The sequence below is a fragment of the Leptodactylus fuscus genome, chromosome 2, assembly GCF_031893055.1.
Source record: "Leptodactylus fuscus isolate aLepFus1 chromosome 2, aLepFus1.hap2, whole genome shotgun sequence".
NCBI classification, from domain to species: domain Eukaryota; kingdom Metazoa; phylum Chordata; class Amphibia; order Anura; family Leptodactylidae; genus Leptodactylus; species Leptodactylus fuscus.
The window spans coordinates 118,466,677-118,478,715 of NC_134266.1; positions in this window are offsets into that span (position 1 = coordinate 118,466,677).

A 12,039-nucleotide genomic window follows, 5' to 3' on the forward strand; every position below is an offset into this window, starting at 1 on the left:
GACATGTCACTAAGGCTTAATACACAAGGGGGGGTGTAAGGGTGGATTTTGGCAATATCCCGATGCGCTTCAGAATATCAGAGAGATCAGTGGTACCGCACACTATACAATTATACGTGGTGCTAACAAAAAGAGTCCTTCGACCCATAGACATATACAAGAAGTAATTTTTTTGCACACACTTAGGGGTTAAAGTGAAAAAATGTTTTGGTAATTTTATTTTAACAGGATTGTTAACGCCATTGACACAATGCAAAGTAGTATTGACAATAAACTAGATCCGTAAATAAATCTTTTGACGTTTCGGTCCTTAGACCTTCCTCAGAAACGATCTATTTGAAACTTGTATGGGTGAAGCCTCATGTGGGAAATATGAAATGGATACGGACTAGTAGGCAGAGCCTGGAGTGTTGGCATATAAAGCGGCTGTCAAGGCGCTTCAGAATATGGCCATAATCCGCCTGCTGCGACTTCCGACAGTCACGGCACTTCGGTCCGGCGTAGGTCCAAACAGATAGGCCTAGTCCGGAGCTAGCTGCTGCGAGGCGGATGCCGCGGCTGCATCAGCCGCAGATTCCGCCTGAAGAAAGGGCAGCTTGCTTCTTTTTTACGCTAGCAGCAACATGCTGGTAGTGGAAAAAAGAACGCTAGCGGTCTCCATAGACAACCATTGTGAGGGGGCGGATTATGACGTGGATTCCGCGCCATAATCCGCCCCCTCTGTGCCCGTGTGAACGGACCCTAAGATGCTATCACTAAGGGTCAGTGCACACAATTTTTTTTCCACTGAATCTGCCTCAAAATCAGCCTCCAAAAAAGCCTCCCAATATTGTTCTATAGGGGGGGGCTTTTTTTGGAGGCAGATTTTGAGGTGGATTTAGCGTCAATATCAGCGCCAAAAAACTGTGCACTGACCTTAAGATGCCAGTGAGCAGAATGTCCTACTATCTTGTGCTCTGTGCAGAACATCCCCACTCATGGCATCTTCTGCATGTGTTCAAGCCTTTAACAGCCTTTTAAGGCTAGGTTCACATCACCCATGTAGCTGGTCACAGCGAAAAAGATATGAAGGAAAAACCATGGTGGAAACGCATTACGATTTTTCCCACAATGCTTTTCAGAGAGTCTGCAGAATTTTTGCTTCCATTATACCTACAGGAAAAAAGCTGGCGTTTGTGTAGGTATAATTAACAAGCTGCGATTTCAAAAAATACAATGGTTTTGGAAATCGCTACATTTCCACTGCACATATTTTGCTGCTAGAATCCCATCAACTTTGCAGGAACTGAAAAACGCAGCAGTTTTCGTCTAAGCCCCCCATCCCCCAGGCTAAGGCCCCCTGTTGTGGAAAAGCTGCTAAGCTAAAATGCTCTTATACTTTTACCTTCTGCTTAACTCACTCCTGGCTTTGGTTCAAGAAACTGCAGCAAAATCTGCAACCTAAAAAGTAGCTTTTTTGCAATGTGCGGCCTATAAACCTAGCCTTAAAAGGCTATTAATGGCCAAAATACATACATAAGATGCCATGACTGGTGGGGCTGTTCTCCACAGAGCTAAAGATTGTGGAACAAGGATAATCCCTATGATGTTGTTAGTGGGGGGCCAATTGAACTGGGACTTGTGGGCACAGAAGCAGTGCAGAAATGCTTCTGTTTCGCTCATATGAAATTGGTTTAAGCCAGTTTACTTTTGAAATAGAAAAAATGTATCTTCTACTGTGAAGGTTATAGTCATGTAATGTATGAAAAACATTGTTATCCTTAAAAGCTGGATGCTAGATATAGTTGCTTATGCTTGAAACTGCTATAATGTTAAATGATAAGATGGCGCCTGTATCCAGGTTAGGTGCAAGAAAAACAAATGCTTGGCTTGCTGCTAGAAGACAGCTCCCCAAGGTTACCACGCAGGAGTGGGAGTAGCTGACTATATATGGAACTGCTTAAACTTTTTCTGTTTGATTGAGATGTACCATACCAATCAGGAATGATTATGAAAACTTACGTTGTTGTTATATTACTTCCTTTCTCTGCTACTATTTAACCTCTGTTTTTTTTTTTAATAAAAAGTGAGAGGAAGAAATACCAACATATAGAGTGGTGTGACTTCTTTACCACTTGTTACTCAGCCTAATTAATAAGGACGACGACAGTTACCCAGGGTTATAAGTCAATTAGTCATAAACACGACTCTGACCTTATCAATACTTTACAGAGGATGAAATACGTGGGAATGTCATAGTTTGTTGGAAGTGATGGAGTAGAGCAGGGGAGATGCTTGCAGAGCATATATGCGTACATAATGACTGGCATGGGTGTTGCTTTTTGGACATATCTAGGCCTCCAGCAGTACAAAACCTTTGCCATGAGCTTACCCATCTATAATAATAAAACTCCACTCATCCTTTCCATCCTACAACAGCCTATTGTGTCTCATCTAGTGGCCACTATATAAACTGCAATATTTTTATGTGATATAGTAAAAGAAAGTGACCAGTTTTTATAGCACAAGCCTCATTTCTGTATTACCTAAAGTAAGAAAGGTATACCTCACAATTAGAGATGAGCGAACACTAAAATGTTCGAGGTTCGAAATTCGATTCGAACAGCCGCTCAATGTTCGTGTGTTCGAACGGGTTTCGAACCCCATTATAGTCTATGGGGAACAGATACTCGTTAAGGGGGAAACCCAAATCCGTGTCTGGAGGGTCACCAAGTCCACTATGACACCCCAGGAAATGATGCCAACACCTCTGGAATGACACTGGGACAGCAGGGGAAGCATGTCTGGGGGCATCTAACACACCAAAGACCCTCTATTACCCCAACATCACAGCCTAACAACTACACACTTTACACACTCAATACCACCTCTCTGACAGTAGGAAAACACCTTGAAACATGTGTATTTGGCACTTGCAGTGAGGAGAGCTTGTCACCAGCAGTGAATTTGGCCCTTGTAGTAAGTTGAGGTTGGCACCAACATTTGTTTTGAAAATCAGGGTGGATTGAGCCTCTAACCAGCAGAGTTTGGGCAAATTCATGGTGGAGGGAGCCTCTAAAAACCCCAGTTTGGACCAATTCATGGTGGAGGGAGCCTCTAACCAGCCCAGTTTGGGCAAATTCATGGTGGAGGGAGCCTCTAAAAAACCCAGTTTGGACCAATTCATGGTGGAGGGAGCCTCTAACCAGCCCAGTTTGGGCAAATTCATGGTGGAGGGAGCCTCTAACCAGCCCAGTTTGGACCAATTAATGGTGGAGGGAGCCTCTAACCAGCCCAGTTTGGACCAATTAATGGTGGAGGGAGCCTCTAACCACCCCAGTTTGGACCAATTCATGGTGGAGGGAGCCTCTAACCAGCCCAGTTTGGACCAATTCATGGTGGAGGGAGCCTCTAAAAAACCCAGTTTGGACCAATTCATGGTGGAGGGAGCCTCTAACCAGCCCAGTTTGGACCAATTAATGGTGGAGGGAGCCTCTAAACAGCCAAGTTTGGACCAATTCATGGTGGAGGGAGCCTCTAAAAACCCCAGTTTGGACCAATTCATGGTGGAGGGAGCCTCTAACCAGCCCAGTTTGGGCAAATTCATGGTGGAGGGAGCCTCTAAACAGCCCAGTTTGGGCAAATTCATGGTGGAGGGAGCCTCTAACCAGCCCAGTTTGGACCAATTAATGGTGGAGGGAGCCTCTAAACAGCCAAGTTTTGGTAAATTCATGGTGGAGGGAGCCTCTAACCAGCCCAGTTTGGACCAATTCATGGTGGAGGGAGCCTCTAAACAGCCCAGTTTGGGCAAATTCATGGTGGAGGGAGCCTCTAAAAAACCCAGTTTGGACCAATTCATGGTGGAGGGAGCCTCTAACCAGCCCAGTTTGGACCAATTAATGGTGGAGGGAGCCTCTAAACAGCCAAGTTTGGACCAATTCATGGTGGAGGGAGCCTCTAAAAACCCCAGTTTGGACCAATTCATGGTGGAGGGAGCCTCTAACCAGCCCAGTTTGGGCAAATTCATGGTGGAGGGAGCCTCTAAACAGCCCAGTTTGGGCAAATTCATGGTGGAGGGAGCCTCTAACCAGCCCAGTTTGGACCAATTAATGGTGGAGGGAGCCGCTAAACAGCCCAGTTTGGACCAATTCACGGTGGAGGGAGCCTCTAAAAACCCCAGTTTGGACCAATTCATGGTGGAGGGAGCCTCTAAAAACCCCAGTTTGGACCAATTCATGGTGGAGGGAGCCTCTAAACACCCCAGTTTGGGCAAAATCATGGTGGAGGGAGCCTCTAAACAGCCCAGTTTGGGAAAATTCATGGTGGAGGGAGCCTCTAAAAACCCCAGTTTGGACCAATTCATGGTGGAGGGAGCCTCTAAAAACCCCAGTTTGGACCAATTCATGGTGGAGGGAGCCTCTAAAAACCCCAGTTTGGACCAATTCATGATGGAGGGAGCCTCTAAAAACCCCAGTTTGGACCAATTCATGGTGGAGGGAGCCTCTAAAAACCCCAGTTTGGACCAATTCATGGTGGAGGGAGCCTCTAAACAGCTCAGTTTGGGCAAATTCATGGTGGAGGGAGCCTCTAAACAGCTCAGTTTGGGCAAATTCATGGTGGAGGGAGCCTCTAAACAGCCCAGTTTGGGCAAATTCATGATGGAGGGAGCCTCTAAAAACCCCAGTTTGGACCAATTCATGGTGGAGGGAGCCTCTAAACAGCTCAGTTTGGGCAAATTCATGGTGGAGGGAGCCTCTAAATAGCCCAGTTTGGGCAAATTCATGGTGGAGGGAGCCTCTAAAAACCCCAGTTTGGACCAATTCATGGTGGAGGGAGCCTCTAAACAGCCCAGTTTGGACCAATTCATGGTGGAGGGAGCCTCTAAAAACCCCAGTTTGGACCAATTCATGGTGGAGGGAGCCTCTAAACAGCCCAGTTTGGACCAATTCATGGTGGAGGGAGCCTCTAAAAACCCCAGTTTGGACCAATTCATGGTGGAGGGAGCCTCTAAACAGCCCAGTTTGGGCAAATTCATGGTGGAGGGAGCCTCTAAACAGCCCAGTTTGGGCAAATTCATGGTGGAGGGAGCCTCTAAAAACCCCAGTTTGGACCAATTCATGGTGGAGGGAGCCTCTAACCAGCCCAGTATGGACCAATTCATGGTGGAGGGAGCCTATAAACAGCCCAGTTTGGACCAATTCATGGTGGAGGGAGCCTCTAAACAGCTCAGTTTGGGCAAATTCATGGTGGAGGGAGCCTCTAAACAGCCCAGTTTGGGCAAATTCATGGTGGAGGGAGCCTCTAAAAACCCCCAGTTTGGACCAATTCATGGTGGAGGGAGCCTCTAAAAACCCCAGTTTGGACCAATTCATGGTGGAGGGAGCCTCTAAACAGCCCAGTTTGGGCAAATTCATGGTGGAGGGAGCCTCTAAACAGCCCAATTTGGGCAAATTCATGGTGGAGGGAGCCTCTAAAAACCCCAGTTTGGACCAATTCATGGTGGAGGGAGCCTCTAAACAGCCCAGTTTGGGCAAATTCATGGTGGAGGGAGCCTCTAAACAGCCCAGTTTGGGCAAATTCATGGTGGAGGGAGCCTCTAACCAGCCCAGTTTGGACCAATTCATGGTGGAGGGAGCCTCTAAAAACCCCAGTTTGGACCAATTCATGGTGGAGGGAGCCTATAAACAGCCCAGTTTGGACCAATTCATGGTGGAGGGAGCCTCTAAAAACCCCAGTTTGGACCAATTCATGGTGGAGGGAGCCTCTAACCAGCAGAGTTGGTGGAAATCAGGGTGGAGGGAGCCTCTAACCAGCAGAGTTGGTGGAAATCAGGGTGGAGGGAGCCTAGTATTAGCAGAATTGTGCAACGCTTATGGTGGATGAGTATGAAGATGCGGAGGAATTGGAGAGGTTGAGTACAGACATGGAGTTTCATGTTGGGGTGCTTTACACAGGTGGGCCCAAAAATGAAGGCTCTATCCAGTGATGGTTCATTTTTATCAAAGTGAGCCGGTCGGCACTCTCAGCTGACAGACGGGTGCGCTTGTCAGTGATGATGCCACCGGCTGCACTGAACACCCTCTCAGATAGGACGCTGGCGGCAGGACAGGACAGCACCTCCAAGGCATATAGGGCAAGTTCAAGCCACAGGTCCAACTTCGACACCCAATACGTATAGGGCGCAGAGGGGTCGGAGAGGACAGGGCTGTGGTCGGAAAGGTATTCCCGCAACATGCGCCTATACTTCTCACGCCTGGTGACACTAGGACCCTCCGTGGCGGCACTTTGGCGAGGGGGTGCCATCAAGGTGTCCCAGACCTTAGACAGTGTGCCCCTCGTTTGTGTGGACCGGTGAGAACTTGGTTGCCTACTGGAGGAACTGCCCTCCCTGCCGCCAACGTCACATGCTGGAAACATCTCCATCATATTCTGCACCAATTGCCTGTGGCAAGCATTGATGCGATTGGCCCTCCCCTCTACCGGAATAAAAGACGAGATGTTGTTTTTATACCGGGGGTCAAGGATAGCAAAGATCCAGTACTGGTTGTCCTCCATGATTTTGACAATACGCTTGTCGGTTGTAAAGCACCCCAACATGAACTCAGCCATGTCTGCCACAGTGTTAGTTGGCATGACTCCTCTGGCCCCACCGGGAAGTTCAATCTCCATTTCCTCCTCATCCTCCATGTCTACCCATCCGCACTGCAACAATGGGACGATTCGAAGTTGCCCGGAAGCCTCCTGTATCACCATCACATCATCGGACAACTCTTCTTCCTCCTCCTCCTCCTCCTCCATTAAACGCAGTGAAGCGGACAGATGTGTGGACCTACTCTCCAGCTGTGACGGATCGGATGCTATCCCTAACTCCTCTGTGTGATCTGAGTTATCCCTGATGTCAATCAGGGATTCTCTCAGAACACACAAGAGAGGGATTGTAAGGCTCACCATCGCATCCTCAGAGCTCACCCTCCTTGTGGACTCCTCAAAGACCCGTAGGATGTCACAAAGGTCTCTCATCCATGGCCACTCATGGATGTGAAACTGAGGCAGCTGACTTTGTGGCACCCTAGGGTTTTGTAGCTGGTATTCCATCAAAGGTCTCTGCTGCTCAACCACTCTATTCAACATCTGAAACGTTGAGTTCCAGCGTGTGGGGACGTCGCACAAAAGCCGGTGTTGTGGCACATGCAGGCGTTGCTGGAGAGATTTTAAGCTAGCAGCGGCTACTGTCGACTTGCGAAAGTGGGCGCACATGCGCCGCACTTTCACCAGTAGCTCTGGAACATTGGGGTAGCTCTTTAGGAAACGTTGCACCACTAGGTTGAAGACGTGGGCCAGGCATGGAACATGTTGGAGTCCGGCAAGCTCCAGAGCTGCTACCAGGTTCCGGCCGTTATCACAAACGACCATGCCTGGGCCCAGGTGCAGCGGCTCAAACCATATTACCGTCTCATCGAGGAGGGCATCCCTCACCTCGGAGGCAGTGTGCTGTCTGTCCCCCAAGCTGATCAACTTCAGCACAGCCTGCTGACGTCTACCAACGCCAGTGCTGCAACGTTTCCAACTCGTAGCTGGGGTCAATCTAACAGCGGAGGAGGAGGAGGAGGCGGTGGCGGAGGAGGAGGCGGTGGCGGAGGAGGAGGCGGTAGAGGAGGAGGAGGAGGGGGGTGTTCTTCTCGTGTCCCTGCCAGGAATGTTAGGCGGGGAGACGAGGTACACCGGGCCAGTTTGGGAAGCAGTCCCAGCCTCAACTACATTCACCCAGTGTGCCGTCAGTGAAATGTAGCGTCCCTGTCCGCATGCACTTGTCCACGCGTCGGTGGTCAAGTGGACCTTTGTGCAAAGCGCGGAACTAAGGGCCCGCCTGATGTTGAGTGACACGTGCTGGTGCAAGGCGGGGACGGCACACTGGGAGAAGTAGTGACGGCTAGGGACGGCATAGCGAGGTGCCGCAGTTGCCATCAGGTCCAGGAAGGCGGGAGTTTCAACAAGCCGGAACGCCAACATCTCCTGGGCCAGCAGTTTAGCGATGTTGGCGTTCAAGGCTTGCGCGTGTGGGTGGTTAGCAGTGTATTTCTGCCGCCGCTCCAATGTCTGAGAGATGGTGGGTTGTTGTAAAGAAGCGCCTGATGGTGCCTTTGATGGTGCAGGAGAAGGAGATAAGACAGGAACAGGGGAGGATGAGGGAGAAGTCAACAAAGTGGCGGAGGCAGATGAAGTGGTGTCCTGGCTCGTCCTCTGGAGTGCATCGCCAGCACAGTCAGCAGTGGCAGTGGCAGAGGCAGAGGCAGTGGCAGAGGCAGTGGCAGTGGCGTGAACGGCAGGCGGCCTTTGTCCTGCCGTTGCTGCCTGCCACTGATTCCAGTGCTTGGATTCCAAATGACGGCGCATTGAAGTGGTGGACAGGTTGCTCTTCTCAGAGCCCCTAATCAATTTCGAGAGGCAAATTGTGCAGACAACACTATATCTGTCCTCGGCGCATTCCTTGAAAAAACTCCACACCTTCGAGAAACGTGCCCTCGAGGTGGGAGTTTTTCGGGGCTGGGTACGAACTGGAACATCTTGGGAGATTCCGGGTGTGGCCTGGCTTCGCCTAAGCTGCTGACCTCTGCCTCTGCCTCTAGCTACCCTTTTTGGTGCTGCACCTGCCTCAACATCCACACTACTTTCCCCGCTTGACATCCCCCCTGTCCAGGTCGGGTCAGTGTCCTCATCATCCACCACTTCCTCTTCCAACTCCTGTCTCATCTCCTCCTCCCGCACAATGCGCCGGTCAACTGGATGCCCTGACGGCAACTGCGTCACATCATCGTCGATGAGGGTGGGTTGCTGGTCATCCACCACCAAATCGAACGGAGATGGAGGAGACTCTAGTGTTTGAGCATCTGGACACAGATGCTCCTCTGTTAGGTTCATGGAATCGTGACGTGGAGAGGCAGGTTGAGGGACAATGAAAGGAGCGGAGAACATCTCTGGGGAGCAGGGACAGTTGGGGTTATTGTTCTGTGAAGCTTGGGAATTTTGGGAGGAAGGAGGACAAGACTGTTGGGTAATAGGAGGAGAGGAGGCAGAGTCTGACTGGCTGCTGAACAATGTGCTGTAAGCGTTCTCTGACAGCCATTGCAAGACCTGTTCCTGGTTCTCGGGCCTACTAAGGTTTGTACCCTGCAGTTTAGTTAATGTGGCAAGCAACCCTGGCACTGTGGAGTGGCGCAATGCTTGCTGCCCCACAGGACTAGGCACGGGACGCCCTGTGGCTTCACTGCTACCTTGCTCCCCAGAACCATTCCCCCGACCTCGCCCACGGCCTCGTCCACGTCCCTTTCCGGGAGCCTTGCGCATTTTGAATTCCCAGTTAGAAATTGGCACTATATACCAGTAGCAAAAATTGTGGGTGCACGTAACCCCAATATATTCTTTGAATTCCCAGTCAGACAATGGCACTATATACCAGTAGCAAGAAATGAGGGTATTTATAACCCCAATATATTCTTTGAATTCCCAGTCAGACAATGGCACTATATACCAGTAGCAAGAAATGAGGGTATTTATAACCCCAATATATTCTTTGAATTACCAGTCAGAAACTGGCACTATATGGCAGTAGCAAGAAATGAGGGTATTTGTAACCCCAATATATTCTTTGAATTCCCAGTCAGACAATGGCACTATATACCAGTAGCAAAAATTGTGGGTGCACGTAACCCCAATATATTCTTTGAATTCCCAGTCAGACAATGGCACTATATACCAGTAGCAAAAATTGTGGGTGCACGTAACCCCAATATATTCTTTGAATTCCCAGTGAGACAATGGCACTATATACTATATACCAGTAGCAAAAATTGTGGGTGCACGTAACCCCAATATATTCTTTGAATTCCCAGTCAGACAATGGCACTATATACCAGTAGCAAAAATTGTGGGTGTATATAGCCCCAATTCTATTGCTAGGGGACTTGCAGGGTATTTCTGAGGTGAAGGTGGGGGGGCACACCATTGGAACGGGGATTTGGGGTGTATATATGGGGTATACGGGAATACACTGTCAGTGTGTTCCATTCAGGATCCTGGGAAAGCTGGGTTGCGGCGATTGAGCCCGTCAGTGCCACGTTACACTGACAAGCTTCTCCCTGGAATTGAAGTTATATGTAACCCCAATATATTCTTTGAATTCCCAGTCAGACAATGGCACTATATACCAGTAGCAAAAATTGTGGGTGCACGTAACCCCAATATATTCTTTGAATTCCCAGTCAGACAATGGCACTATATACCAGTAGCAAAAATTGTGGGTGCACGTAACCCCAATATATTCTTTGAATTCCCAGTGAGACAATGGCACTATATACCAGTAGCAAAAATTGTGGGTGCACGTAACCCCAATATATTCTTTGAATTCCCAGTGAGACAATGGCACTATATAGCAGTAGCAAAAATAGTGGGTGTATATAGCCCCAATTCTATTGCTAGGGGACTTGCAGGGTATTTCTGGGGTGAAGGTGGGGGGGCACACCGTTGGAACGGGTATCGGGGGTATATATCGGGTATACGGGAATACACTGTCAGTGTATTCCATTCAGGATCCGCGGAAAGCTGGGTTGCGGCGATTGAGCCCGTCAGTGCCACGTTACACTGACAAGCTTTTCCCTGGAATTTAGCTCTTATAAGAGCTGTTGGTTGTCTTCTCCTTCCTATCCTAGCCTGTCCCTGCCTACCCAGAATCTAAGCCCTAGCTAACTGGACGGAAACCTCCGTCCCCGGTGAATTGCAAGCTCAGAATGACGCAAAGCTGGGCGTCGCTGTTCTTTTAAATTAGAGGTCACATGTTTTCGGCAGCCAATGGGTTTTGCCTACTTTTTTCAACGTCACCGGTGTCGTAGTTCCTGTCCCACCTACCCTGCGCTGTTATTGGAGCAAAAAAGGCGCCAGGGAAGGTGGGAGGGGAATCGAGTAATGGCGCACTTTACCACGCGGTGTTCGATTCGATTCGAACATGCCGAACAGCCTAATATCCGATCGAACATGAGTTCGATAGAACACTGTTCGCTCATCTCTACTCACAATGTATCCTTCCCTGAAATGATGAAGAGACGCTCACCTTTATATTATGCAGTACTGTGCAATAGTTATAGCAAGGTGTGGAAGAAATGCTGCACAGTAAAATTGCGTTAAAAATAGATGTAACAATAACTAAATAAATTGTTTTTGGCAAGTAACAAAATGCACATAGAAGGAACAAAAGAGAAATCTAAAACACATCAGTATTTGTTGTGATCTCTCTTTGCCTTCAAAACAGCATCAATTCTTCTAGTCATACTAGCAGACAGTCTTCAAGGCTGAAGCCCTACGTAGCGAAAATGCAGCATTTTACATTACCTGCAAAGTGAATGGGATTATGGCTAATCCCATCCACACATTGTAGAAAAAAAACAGCTGTGGAAAAGCTACATTTTCAAAAAGGCCCACGAAAATCGAAGCATGGGTATAATAAGGGAAGAAGATCAGCAATGAACAACTCAGCAAAAACGCAATGAAAAATGCTGTGTATGTGTTTCCGCTGTGTATTTTTCCACAGTGTTTTTTAACTGCATTTTGCAACGTGGGGCCTTAGCCTGAGCAAGGATATACTTTAGGGCTAGTTCACACGTGAGTATAAGGGGAGGTTTTTGACAGCGGATTTCGCGTCCAAAACCTCCCCTTATAATGGTGGTCTATGGAGACCGCCAGGCTTCTGTTCTCCGCTAGCGGCGAGCTGCTGCTAGCGGAGAAAAGAAAGGACATGTCCTTTCTTCAGGCGGAAGCCGCGCTGTCTCAGTCGCGCGGCTTCCGCCCCCCACAGCTCCCTCCTATGTCGGCTCATTCATTTGAGCCGACAGCAGAGGGCTAAGCCGCGACAGCGATGGTCGTGGCGGGCGGGTTTTGACAAGAGAGAGACGCGGCTCGCCGCGTCTCTCTCTGTGTCAAAACCCGCGCGGGCAGTTCACGTGTGAACTAGCCCTTATAGAACAAGGCTTACTCAATTACTCTCTTTATATAATCTCAGACAGACTTGAT